Raw genomic sequence first — 13,917 nt, 5'->3', positions numbered from 1 at the left:
GGTGCACATTGCCAATTTCTTCCATAACTTCCGAAATGCCCTGTGTTATTATTTTGCGGCTTTTCCGTATTTCTAAGTCCCTCTTCCCGTGTTGGAGCGCGAGTGTCCTCTGAAATACGTATTTCTTGTATTACCTGTGTCAGCTGATCTTGTACTTCCCGGATTTCTCTTTGGTGTTGCGTATTAATTTGATTCATATTTTGTTTCAGTTTCCTAATTTGTTCGCTCTCTTCTGTGTCATTAAAGACTACCGGTTTTGTGTCGTTCAGATTATCATCTACCTTCGTAGATAAGTTAGTGAACTGATCCGAAAGTTCGGCTACTTTCTCCGATAGTGTACTTATTTCCTCAGTGTGTTCTTCTGAACAAAGTTTCAGAGTATTTACTGTGTCCTTTAAATTTTCCTGAGTTTTTGCAAGTTGCGTAACCGAATCGGTAGATGCAACTGAGTCAAATTTAGCCTGCAGGGTCTCATGATTTTCATGAACAGTAGTTTGCAGTTCTTTTATGGCTGCTTCGTGATTCTGTAGTGCATTTTCATGACGCGAAAAAATAGGTTGGAAATGCTCACAAATTTGGGTTTTTACGTCGTTACAGACTTTTTGACATTTCGATTCAATGTGATGTAACTCAGTAGTTAAATCCTCACGTGTTTGTTCAAGAGTTTGCTCCAATGAGTCTAACTTTTGAAGCTGTTGCTGTGTTTGTCTCTGATTTAGTTCCATTGTGTCTAATTTTTGCTGTGTTTGTCTCTGATTTTGTTCCATTGTGTCTAACTTTTCAAGATTTTGTTCCATTGTGTCTAACTTTTGAAGCTTTTGTTGTGTTTGTCCCATTTGTTGTATTAATTGTAATAACAATGCACTGGTGTCTGGAACATGTTCCTCAGTGCTTTTCGGCAGTGAATTTACACCGGAAACATTCACATTTTGACAAGCAGAAAATGTGTCTTGACTTATTTGAGAAAACGGTGAGGATCCAAAACCTGAATCTACAGTATTTGCGAGATCGTGTCGTGTCATTTCGGATTCCTGAGCCGAGCTATTGCCGACCGATCGATCGATAATGCTTCCCTGCTCACTAATTGTTTCACTGCCTACGCCATTGTTTGTCGCCCGCTCCATTTCCCTATGCACAATTACCAAATTACTACTTTGAACATTAGTTAATTCATTACTCGGTGGCGCTAACACACTGCTTTCGTTTTCACTGTCATTTCTCAGTTTACTTTGGAGCCTAGTATTACTTTTTCACATGCCATTATTGTCACAGTATTTCACACGACAACACAGAAAAACACAATTTGAAGAGCAAAAATAAGAGAACACATTAACATAACACTGAAAATAATATCTAGTTAATTGCAGCTGCGAAATACTTGGTGCAAATCTACATGCATGCCACAACTGTTTTACTGTACAACAATGAAAAACTACAACTACAATGGAAATTCTCTCTATAATTACGCGCTGGCAATAAACAAAAGCTACACTAATTACACAAACTACAAGGGAAAAAAAATCAGAAGATTCCAGTGAGGTATCCTTGGCTAAGGGTCGACATATGTAACGTCCCCTTTTGATCATTTATACATGACTGAGCTTAAACTGACACACAATATTTTTTTTAGCGCAACGCAGTCTGACTTTAAATAATCTCTACAAGAGAATGGCCCTGAATAACATTAACCTGTACTTTTCACAAATCACTTACCTCACAAAAATCTTGGTTACTCCCGCTACTGCAATTCAAAAAAGCGCCACTACTGCCAGCTAAATAAAAGATTCAAACTACTGAAGGCACTAACTACTGATAGGGATAGTTAGCAAATGAAAGATATTAATAGAGAACAAACAATGTATTTACCTTGATAGTCATATTATATATAGCAGTTCATGACAGTCTTACAAATTTCAAAACTCCGCCATCTCTCTCCCCACATCCATCGCTGCTGGCGGCTCACCTCCAACTGCAACGCTACGCGCTGTTAACAGCCCAGCTGCCCAACACTACAATGGCGAGTATTACAACAATGCAAAGCAGCCACAGACTGCACACAGCACAGCCAGTGATTTTCATACAGAGGTGGCGTTACCAATAAAAAAACCTAAACAGCCTACTTACAATTCAAATGGTTCAAATGGCTCTGAGTACTATGGGACTTAACATCTGAGGTCACATCTGAGGTCGTCAGTCCCCTAGAACTTAGAACTACTTAAACCTAACTAACCTAAGGACATCACGCACATCCATGCCTGAGGCAGGATTCGAACCTGCGACCGTAGCGGCCGCCCGGTTCCAGACTGAAGCGCCTAGAACCGCTCGGCCACACCGGCCGGCAAGTTACGATTTAACAACAATGAACTGTCGTAATATGAAGTAAACAGCCGACAAAGACAAAAGTATGAAGTAATAACTGATTACGCAATTAATAATTCCTCCACTGTAGTTTTAGGGAAGGTTCTGAGATGTGGCCGCTGGACATGAATATGTTCTCCGCTAGCAGTTCATTGCACCACTTAAAGCTGGATACTAGCAACTCCTGCCGATAATCACTACCACAGCGAAACGGGAATACAATTCAAAGTAGATGCGGAAGAAGTCAAATAAAAACGCAACATGCAAAATGCACTGAAGGAAACGAAATTTACTGGTATCAGTTAACATAGCCATGTCCTTCCTCCAGCAGCACCTCCAGCTTTTTTCTGAATCATCATTCTACAGAACAAGTCCATGTCCAATAACATTGCAACTCTTGCCAAGAAGAAAGGAAAGTTGTAACACTTTTGTTTTATTATTGTTGTTTGTCGCTGTGTAAGTAAACTGGTTTCCTGTTCTTAAACTTTCGTGCGTGTTTGTGTTGAACGTGAATCTGAACAATGCAAGTAGGGTGATTAGGTAAACGCCATCTGATAAAAAGAGAGTCGAAAAATCCATCTGACATAGTTTTACTATATTGCAATTAACTTTGGTGCCTTGCAATTCCAACACACGAAACGAACAGAGTCATAATCCTCCATAAAATTACAAGGGGAACTTTGAAAGAATAACTGCCCAAAATGTTTCTGATACAATGTTGTGCAAATTTATGTTCGCTAACAGATTACATTTAATTCCAAACATTAAACGACACACACGCAGATATAACACTGCATTGTAAGAGTAATATCTGCTGAGAAATGTTATCTGAACTTATCTTTACTTAACAGAAGCTTTTGACGATTTTTAAATGCAGCGTATGACTGTCAGTGAGTCTACTGTGTCATGACTGTGATGCTAAATTGATTCAAAAACAATACTGCAATTTATGTCCCGACAACGGAAATTCGGCACTGCTCGAAAATGATGAACATTAACAAGCAAATCAGCAGAAAACTAGCTAAATAAAATAAACCTTGAAACGTCCTGGCAGATGAGAACTGTGTGCCGGACCGAGACTCAAACTCGGGACGTCTGGCTTTCGCGGGGAAGTTATTTACCAACTTCAACCCCCCTCCCCCAACTGGGACTCGAATCCGGTACCTCCTGCTTACATGGCAGACGCTTCTAGCCAACTGAACATTTTTTTAAAATTTTTTTGGAGGCAGAAACAACGCTCGCTACCGCTTTTTTTATTTTTTTAGAAGCAAGTGCTCTACTACTTTTTTTGCACACAGGAAAAACACACCGAAATATACACTCAAATGGCAGTGTGTTCCTTAAAAAAACCAAAATCTTCACTCAGTTTTTTTTTCAAAGCACTTACTGAAGGCAATCAATTAAAATAAAACAAAAGAAGTCATTTTGACAAAAAGAAAAGAGTTAAATCAGAAAAACGTATGTCAAGGAACTGGGCGTAAATGTAAACGTGCCTACACCTTCTTTCCTCCGTCACTTATACATCAGTCGGCCTGTGTGGCCGTGCGGTTCTAAGCGCTTCAGCTTGGAACCGCGTGACCGCTACGGTCGCAGGTTCGAATCCTGCCTCGGGCATGGATGTGTGTGATGTCCTTAGGTTACTTAGGTTTAAGTAGTTCTAAGTTCTAGGGGACTGATGACCACAGATGTTAAGTCCCATAGTGTTCAGAGCCATTTGAACCACTTATACATCGTGGCACATCTAAATCCAAACAAGAGTGTCCGCAAAAGATAAAAAAAAGGAGGAGGGGGGATGTCAACTCATCCAACGCCTTGTCGATGAAAACAAGATACATCATCATCATCATTTAAGACTTATTATGCCTTTCAGCGTTCAGTCTGGAGCATAGTCAATGATCGCTCCATGAGTCTTATCCGTGACAGACTTCCAGTTGATCGTAGCCATCTTTAGCGGACAACGGTCAATTGTAACACTCAATGATTGATATCGAGTGACCTTCAAAGCCCACGGAATTTCAACAGCGTCAAATCCTCGCAAACTGAGTAAGCGACATTTCTGGCCATTAACCCGCGCTCCCGTAAGACGACAAAAGGCATCCAAAACTTACTTCAGCAGTGGTATACCATCATGGGTACGGAGAAGAACCATAACGTCATCACCATATGCACGAACGGTAAACCTTTCTCCCAACAGCGACCAGCCACCCAAACGAGCAGCTATAGTTCCCAATAAGGGTTTCAGAAACAGCACGTAGAGGAACATAGATAATGGACTCCCTTCAAGGACACCCTGACACAGCGCGATGGGGGAAGTAATACGGCAATTTACGTCAATGGACGCCCGAATACCAGTGATCAGAGAGCCAAACAGCCTTCGTGCAGCATCGTTAAAACCAACAGTTGTCAATACTCGCATAAGGAATCCACGATTAACGCGGTCGAAATGACGACATTCTGCAACAGGAGTCAGGAGAGTACGACCCAGAAGACAACTTTGATGGCTCGCGATAATGGTAGCGTCACTATTTTATTATCATAGTTGAAGATGGTTATCGGGCGGACCTGATTCATACGCAAACGTCCCTGCTTTTTGGGGATCAGAACAAGTTTAGCAACCTTAAGCTGGGCGGGAGAAGGCCTCCGTGGAATACTTTATTCACCACGGAAGTTGTCGTGTCTCCTATTAGGAGCCAAAACCGAATGTAAAATTCTTTGGTAAGGCCATTGGGGTCAGGCGATTTGTGGGTTGGGGAACGAGCCACAATAACAAGTATATTATCGCGATGGAATACAGAGAAAAACTCTTCCTGGAGTGCTGGCGTAACAATACTATCAAGGAGGGGGGTGAAATTAACAGACGGTGGACCGTCTGAATCCACTTCAGTATAAAGTTCGGAATAGTACTGGTAAATTTCACACATCATATCACATTGGGAGGACCACTCACGCCCAGATAGAGAACGGATGGTGGAAAGACGTCCACTGAGATCGCTTGTGAAGTCGGAGAAAATGATAGAGAGAGGTCAACTCATCCTGTACGATTAAACGAGGCTGGGAACGCAATCGGATACCATCCATTTGCCTACGTTTGAGTCGCAGAAGTTTCGCCTTCACACGGTGGACGTCGACGGCACTCAAGGGGGCATCACGAGCGTCATCGTTAAGATCGCAAAGGACAGCGGAATAAACTTCCCTATTGCACCTTATTTCATCCGCTTTTTCAGCGCTAAAATGCTTGAGTGTATTTCGAATCCGGGGTATAGCAAAGGTAACCCACCATTCTAGAGGCGAGGAATAACGCGCCTGGGACTGGGTTGTCCACCGGCGATTATACATTCCAGAGAGGGGTCCTTGAGTTGTAGAGTGTTCAGCTTCCATAAAGGGCGCAAAAGATGGACCCGCTGCGGGACGTGGTTAAAAGTCATTGAAACTGGCAGAAATTACAACAATCAATAGAAGCTGACTACATATGGGGGCAGATAAATAAAGGCGGTCCAGTCGGCTACTTGAAGTAGATGTAAAAAAGTAAACCGCACCAATGTAGGATATCTGCAAACGCAAGCATCCTGGAGATGCAGGGACGTCACAATATCATTATGTTCATGACAAAAATGTATAATTGGGGGTCTGATCTACACGACACGATCCAACATCGCCGCCCCCCCCCCCCCCCCCCCCCCAACAAAACCTTCCACGGGTTCCATCGGATGAACGAACGGATCCAGACTGAGCGTAAATAAAAATTAAAGTGAGGTCATAAAAACTACAGCCTACACCAAGACCATAATCTAGCGTTTCGAAGTCCGTCAGCGGGATTCCATCTCTATAAAGCAAAGCCATACCGGTAGAATTTTCACGCGCGACATTGAAAAACATAGAGACTCCGGAAGACAAAACGCATCAAATAATACCTCTTGTAACCACACGATATCAGCTTGGTGATCGTAAATATACTGGCGTAACGCTGCAAGCCGTAATTGGGAACGTATCCTATTAACATTGAGGGTTAGAAATGTATATGCCTGCATCCGTTAACACATGTAAGGTCAAAAAAACAACACAAAGGAAAAAGGACTCATCACGTCCGTCTCTCCTGAACGTTCGGAGGCGGGGGAAAGAAGGTATAATTCTAATCCTCCCCACCGGATACCGAGGAAGCTTTTTACGAGACGCCGCTGCACGTGCAGGTTGAAAACGCTGTTTCACACCACTCCGTGAAAACATACACTCTCGATGGGAGCAAGTCAAGCTCCGATTTGTTAGAGGAGCCATCGCCACTGCACTCATCGGAAATCGAGGAGCACAACTCAGAACGACCAACAGCAGCCTAGGTACAGAAGAGACAGGTAATGCAGTGCCGGTGTCGGATGGCACCTCCTGATCATAGGAAGACAGCCCGTAGAATTCTGTTGCTCCACCGTCTCAGCTTGGAGGAGAGGTGGTATTGCATTGGAACACTGTAAAGACTGACCAGCAGGCAACGTCTCTGCGGGAACATCTGAACTCACAGGAACCGTCACGTCTACGGGTAAAGTGGGGGACGCAGATTCAACACACATTTCAACATCAACAGAAGCAGCTACATCATCCCTGGTAATAATGGAATCAGAGTTACCGCCAGAAGGTGCACCCTCTGTCAACGCCGTATCAGAAGAACGAGACAGGAGTGGGGCGTCCTCGAAATCTGTACCTTCCTCAGTCCGCCGGCGTTTGACTTTCGCTGCAGGAGCCATCGTCCCCTCATGGACAGAGACCGCACTGAGACGCGCCCGTAAAAATTCGCGAGGAGTGGGGGAGGGGGGTGGGGTAGTGTTGCCCCTACATCGCTTAAAGCTGTAGATTGACTGACAGCTGACTGCGAAGATACTATGTCTGCTAACGTTAAAGGAAGACGTTTTTTGATAACTACAGAACAGTAGTATGGCGCGGGAAATCAGATCTGAGATGACCGATTTCGGTACAGATAAAACAAGTTCCTTCTTGCCCTTATACATAACATGGATTCGGTAACGACAAACAGTTAAGTAGGAACGCTGGAAGCGATATTGTGCTGACCAGCGTTCCCATCGGACATGCCGTATGACTCCAAACGGAAGCAACGCTGTTTTAAGAAATGAATCGTCCACTTCAGGAGGAAGGTTATAAATTCCAACCGGAATATACTCGCGTCCCGCATTTTCAAGGAGGACTTGACTAACGGAGCCATTGCGGTGTGTAAACAACACCTTAAAACCAACCCGAGAGAGAAGCCGTTCTACTTCAACGGGATCATAAAACATCACAAAGAATGCATACAAATCAGAATCAAAGTAAGCAGTATCTACCGGACTAAGTGTAACACGGATAACATCAGCCAACCAATCGTGAATTTCTAAGGAGCCAGGTTGAACAGGACGCGTACTCTTGTCAAAACTGAAACGGACAGTAGCTCGACGGGGAAAAGATTTAGGAGACTCGACAGACACCATGGCGCGGGCAGAAGACACCGCCGCGAAGAGAAACATAACAGCGAACTAAGCTACACAACTACGATGTGACTCCGGCCGAAACACCAACAAGACTGGGTAGCTTCGACACAAGCGGCGCTGCGGCACAGCCGGGAGTTAACTACACCCCGATCGCTCGACGAGCAAGGCGTCACTGACCAACTGAGCTACCCAAACATGATTCCCGACCCGTGCTCACGGCTTCAATTCGGCAATTAACTCGTCTCCTACCTTCTAAACATCACAGAAGCTGTGAGGACGGGTCGTGAGTCGTGCTTGGGCACCTCAGTAGCCTGCCGGCACGGTAGCACAGTGTGTTCGGTCAGAGAGCCGGTTGGCCACTGTAATAAAAAAAACTGAGTAGAAGGATCAACAAATGAACTTTAACGGATGTCATGTGACGTCCGCAATGACCAAACCCTAAGATCAACAACGAAGGAAAAAAAAAGTTGATAGAGCACTTGCATGCGAAAGGTAAAGGTCGCGATTTCGAGTCTCGGTCCGGCACATAGTTTTAATCTACCAGGAGGTATCATATCAGCGCACACTCCACTACAGAGCGAAAAATCTCGTTCTAGAAAATAAACCTTGTCCAAGTGCAATGCAAGAAAATGAAATTATACTAATTGTAAGCACATCTTGCTTTGCTTTGAATGGTTGTACTCCGTTAAGTGCAATGCGGCGAAACACAATTACAAATAAAATTTCGCGAGGAGATGGTAAATGTCATTGAACACACCAGAATATTGAAAAGGGACTAGCACTCAAAACTTTATTGTGAAACTCAGATTCCTCAACAATTACATCCATCTTCACAAAATACAGTTCCAATACAACTTAATACTCTGCCATATAATTCGTTACTGATATGGTAAAAGAGTGGTGAATTTGTAAATCTAAGTCGAAACTATGTGAGCAGATAACTTGTTTAGTCACTTCCCGACACTTAAACTGACCCCAGTCAATGACGAAAAATCATGCTAAATATTTTCTTTCGCAAACTCACGATTAATTACGTGTGTGCAAGCAATGCAGCGAAATCGTTACCTACACATCCTCACACGTCTCAAATCACGCTTTACAGAATCATATTTCCAGAAAGCTAGAGATTTCCAGACCGCTCAGCAGCGTAACTGACGCCCGACTCTCTCACTTACTTCTCATTGAATGCTATGCTGACAATGGTACTGACAACCACAGGTCACACTGCTTGTACTTAGAAACACTATGGTGCAACATGATAACTACCGAAGACTTCTGTTTCAAAAATATCAAGTGTGCAGATATGAAATATGACACACAGAATAAAAGACCTTATGTCACTTTCACTAATACCAAAAATAAACTAGAAATCTAAGCAACTACTGAGGCAGAATCCGTCATCAGTGAACGTACCGGAAAAGTAACATCGTTGATCATGAAATTTCACGCACCATGTTACAAAACAAACTTCAGTCGAGAAGGTCCAGATTTTACACACTGGTCGACTCATAGATTTCTATGAGCTTCACACGCCTCCACTAAATTCTTTTACATTCAGGCCTTTCGGCAAATCTCAATCAGGGGCACAATGTAAGGTCTGTCATTTCCTGCTCCCATTAGTAATAAAGAGGCTGTATGGTGCTGTTTCCTGGCTGGAGTTACAGAACTTTTCCTGCGACAGGTGTTGGAAAACACCGGCGATCATGGGGAAAGTACACACCCGTAAAGGCAGCCTAGTCTGTTCCCATTGCCATCCATTTCGAAGGATTAGGGCAAGACCTGGACATCTTCAGGCCTAACAGAAACCCGCCCCCTGCAACTGTAAGCGGTTAGTGGAAACTGCAATAACGGCCAGGACTTGCACACGTGGATGGCCGTGATATGATGTGTTACAGCTGGAGTAGAACAGAAAGACAATGTCTTCTTATTCAAGGTGGCATACTACTAATAAAAATATTTCTAACATTCCAATGCCCGTTGAAATGTCTGTTAATAACGTGATGCAAACTAGTTGTAAAAAATGGTTTAAATGGCTCTGAGCACTATGGGACTTAGCTTCTGAGGTCATCAGTCCCCCATCACTTACAACTACTTAAACCTAACTAACCTAAGGACGTCACACACATCCATGCCCGAGGCAGGATTCGAACATGCGACCGTAGCGGTCGCGCGGTTCCAGACTGTAGCGCCTAGAACCGCTCGGCCATTCCGGCCTGCAATTAGTTGTAGATACTAAGTTTCCTTCTACCCTTTTCTTACTTATTTACTTACTGACAAATCCTACTGTTTACTAACTACATTTACTTTGTGGTAAATTATTTCATGCGGAAAGGCACTAAATGTTCCAATTAGGTTTTTAGTGTATGTATTAGGTTTAATATTTCACTATATTTCGTAAATTATCAATAAAAAATAGAATTCAATTTACCTTTATTATTAATTGAAAACTTATCTTTCTCAAATCATTCTGGCACACAATATCTGCGAAAAAACGGATACACATTAGGAGACTGGTTTCATTCACTAGTAAGACTTAATTACCTCATACAAAAATACCTCCATGCTTATGGTCTGAAAGGCACTCAGTCGGCAAGTGGGAGTCATTGTCTTGCGTTGTTTCCTATGTACTTGTGTCCATTCGCCAGCATACATCAACATGTACAGCCATCGGTACAGGACACCTTTCCCCATGTTTCGAGAGTCTAGAGGCAGTTTCACGATGATGACCATTTAATTACAAAAAAAAAAATTTCTAGACTTAGGCTGGCACAGTTGTGTAAACTTGACGTTAAAACTTACTCTAAACTAGGAGATTACAGCATCAGGCAGTCTGATACTGGCGTCTGGACTTGGTAGAAAGATGGCGAACGCTGTGTTCAACTTGGCGCAGGGATCTCCACAATGGGCCACAGAATATGAAAGGCAACTATTCCTTTGGGCTTGCCTCTTTTCCCCTAACTGATCTAGGTTATGGTCTATATCTAGATTGGGGCACTCGTGTCATGTTACAGAGACGCAAGGACCAGATCAGTGTACAGTATGGAGGATCTGAAGTGATTAGTTTCGGTGTTGGTTGTAATGTAGTTCTGCGTGTTGTATTTCACGGTGAAATAATTGTGCTCATGTTGGAAATGCATTTTCCTCGTTGCATGCTGAGGCTGCTGTTGGGGGCGGCAGCCGCCTCCAGCGCAAATAGCAAAAGATTCACTTTACGTCAGGCAATTTAGAAAATACGGATGGTTAAGCTCAGATACGGTGATGGGCAGGGGGAGAGTCTCGTTCAGTGCTTCTCCCCCTGCAGGTGGAACAAGGGCGGATGGGCCATAGCAACGGAAGGATAGGTCGGTGGCCCACTGTAACATTACGTATATGTAGGCAAACTGGTCGGCCGCCTAGGATCAGTATGAAGTAAGCTGAATTTGTCTGTTAGGCGGAACGCAAATGGGCCCATGACAGGGTGCGGCGGTGCCGGCGCCACCAAAGCGCGACTGCCGGACCAGCCGCAGCGACCGTTGCTGGCGAGCCTAGGTGATTGATGTCAGCGAAGGGCCGGATGTGGATAAATCCCGCTACGGTGAATTTGGGTAATGGGTGATTTCTTGAGGAGAGGAGAGGATGCTCCGGCAATGACGGAGCGTCGGACAAGGTGAAAGATAGCTTCTTACTGCGCTTAGAAATTCGGCAGTAACACAAGTAATGAAGCAAATCTGAATACATTTGCGATCTCAGAAAAAAGAGGCACTTCCAGTGATCTAACAATATTTCCAATATCTCTAAAGCTACGGAAATTAATATTTTACAGTGTTAAAGCTTTTCACAGTGAACATCTGAATTAACTACTTCTAAACTATTCGTGTGATTTCACCAAACGATATCTCAGATTATAGCATTGCACTATAGCTATCATTCCATGAAAGCTACATACCTGTATCTATTTTATGTACTGATTTACGGCGTCTTTTTACCCTTTTCGCTATGAAAATGCCTGTCAGAACTGTGTATTCTCCGCTGGCTGGTGTGGCCGAGCGGTTCTAGGTGCTTCAGTCCGGAACCTCGCGACTGCTACGGTCGCAGGTTCGAATCCCACCTCGGGCATGGACGTGTGTGATGTCCTTAGGTTGGTTAGGTTTAAGTAGTTCTACGTTCTGGGCGAATGATGACCTCAGATGTTAAGTCCCTTAGTGCTCAGAGCCATCTGAACCATTTTAGTGTATTCTCCACAGTAACACAGAAAATTAATGCAGCACTAATACCTTATATCTTGTCACACTTATTTAAGAAATATTTTACTGTTTTTGCCAGATATTTATTTAACTATTTAATAACACTACTAATACAAAATCATGGTAATTTAAGAAGTGGTCAAAGGTATAATGTACCATATATACCATAAAGATCTAGACTTTTTGCATGTATATACCGTTGGCTGCAAATTGAAAGAGGGAGAAAATATTGGCTGTGCCTTTCTCTGTCCACAAATACAAGTCTCTAAAATGTTTCAACCGCCTAAAGTTTAGGCACTGAACATTTATAGTTCCATTAGCTTTTGTCAGCAAACTCATCCGCGTGAACCTCGTACCCGCACGAATTTTGAAAAATTCTGAAGCCTGTCATCGGTGAGAACAACGGATATAAAAAACTGAAGGTGAAGCTGTAAATAGTCCGCACCGATAAAGAGCTAATATGTTCTCAGTTGTATTTATTCGAAGCATGAAACACCAATATTCCTGGAAAGGAGGAAAGCATAGTGTCGTATTTTAAGAAATTACGAAAGAATCTGTGCTTATAAACCATCATTTCCTTGCCGTTGTGCCCTATTGATAACTTTAACTTCCGTTTTTTATATCCGTTGTTCTCATCGGTTGTAAGCGTCAGGAGTTTTCAGAATTCATGCCGGTTCGAGTTCCGCCCTGATGATGTCTCGGGCAGGGCATTATTAACACTCGACAGACTCATCACCGGTAATTGTTAAACCAATTAAGAATGATTTCAAGAATGAAAGAAGTTGAACGGGCGAAGACACTAATACGAAATCACAACAGTTCTATCACTTCGCGTACATCGATAAGAGACGATGAAAACTTTGAAGAAATATACGAAAGTGGTCATTTCAACAAACTTATCAACGACAATTGTAGCGTCAACTTGGAAGACTTATCAGAATAGTCACACCGATTCAAGAATGAATTCAAGAATGTCTGTGGATAACAGGAGTAAACTGGTATCATTATTATTGTGATGATAAGACGTTCCAAAATACTACTTTTTACGGATTGAATTATTTCCATCCTGATTTATTAAGATCAATTTTTAAAAAATAGTACTGCTATCCCGAGTTTTATCTTCTAGTGTAATGAAATGATCCTTACACGAAATTGAGTCGATCCACATAAAGAATTGACTACTTTACTTTTTCATGGACAACTCACAGTTGACCAAAACTTTGCCAATCGCAGAATTGTTTTCACAAAAAAAAAAAAAAACGCATGAAGCCTCCTGACGTACTTTCCTTGTATTTCCTATGGATTTTGAGTTCCCTATACTGGCCCTATATATATATATATATATATATATATATATATATATATATATATATATATATATATATATATATATATATATATATATAATCCTGGAAATTGAAATAAGAACACCGTGAATTCATTGTCCCAGGAAGGGGAAACTTTATTGACACATTCCTGGGGTCAGATACATCACATGATCACACTGACAGAACCACAGGCACATAGACACAGGCAACAGAGCATGCACAATGTCGGCACTAGTACAGTGTATATCCACCTTTCGCAGCAATGCAGGCTGCTATTCTCCCATGGAGACGATCGTAGAGATGCTGGATGTAGTCCTGTGGAACGGCTTGCCATGCCATTTCCACCTGGCGCCTCAGTCGGACCAGCGTTCGTGCTGGACGTGCAGACCGCGTGAGACGACGCTTCATCCAGTCCCAAACATGCTCAATGGGGGACAGATCCGGAGATCTTGCTGGCCAGGGTAGTTGACTTACACCTTCTAGAGCACGTTGGGTGGCACGGGATACATGCGGACGGGCATTGTCCTGTTGGAACAGCAA

The sequence above is a fragment of the Schistocerca nitens genome, chromosome 6 (assembly GCF_023898315.1).
Source record: "Schistocerca nitens isolate TAMUIC-IGC-003100 chromosome 6, iqSchNite1.1, whole genome shotgun sequence".
Classification (NCBI taxonomy): domain Eukaryota; kingdom Metazoa; phylum Arthropoda; class Insecta; order Orthoptera; family Acrididae; genus Schistocerca; species Schistocerca nitens.
The sequence above is the reverse complement of the archived record's forward strand: the minus strand, read 5'-3'. Positions refer to the sequence as shown.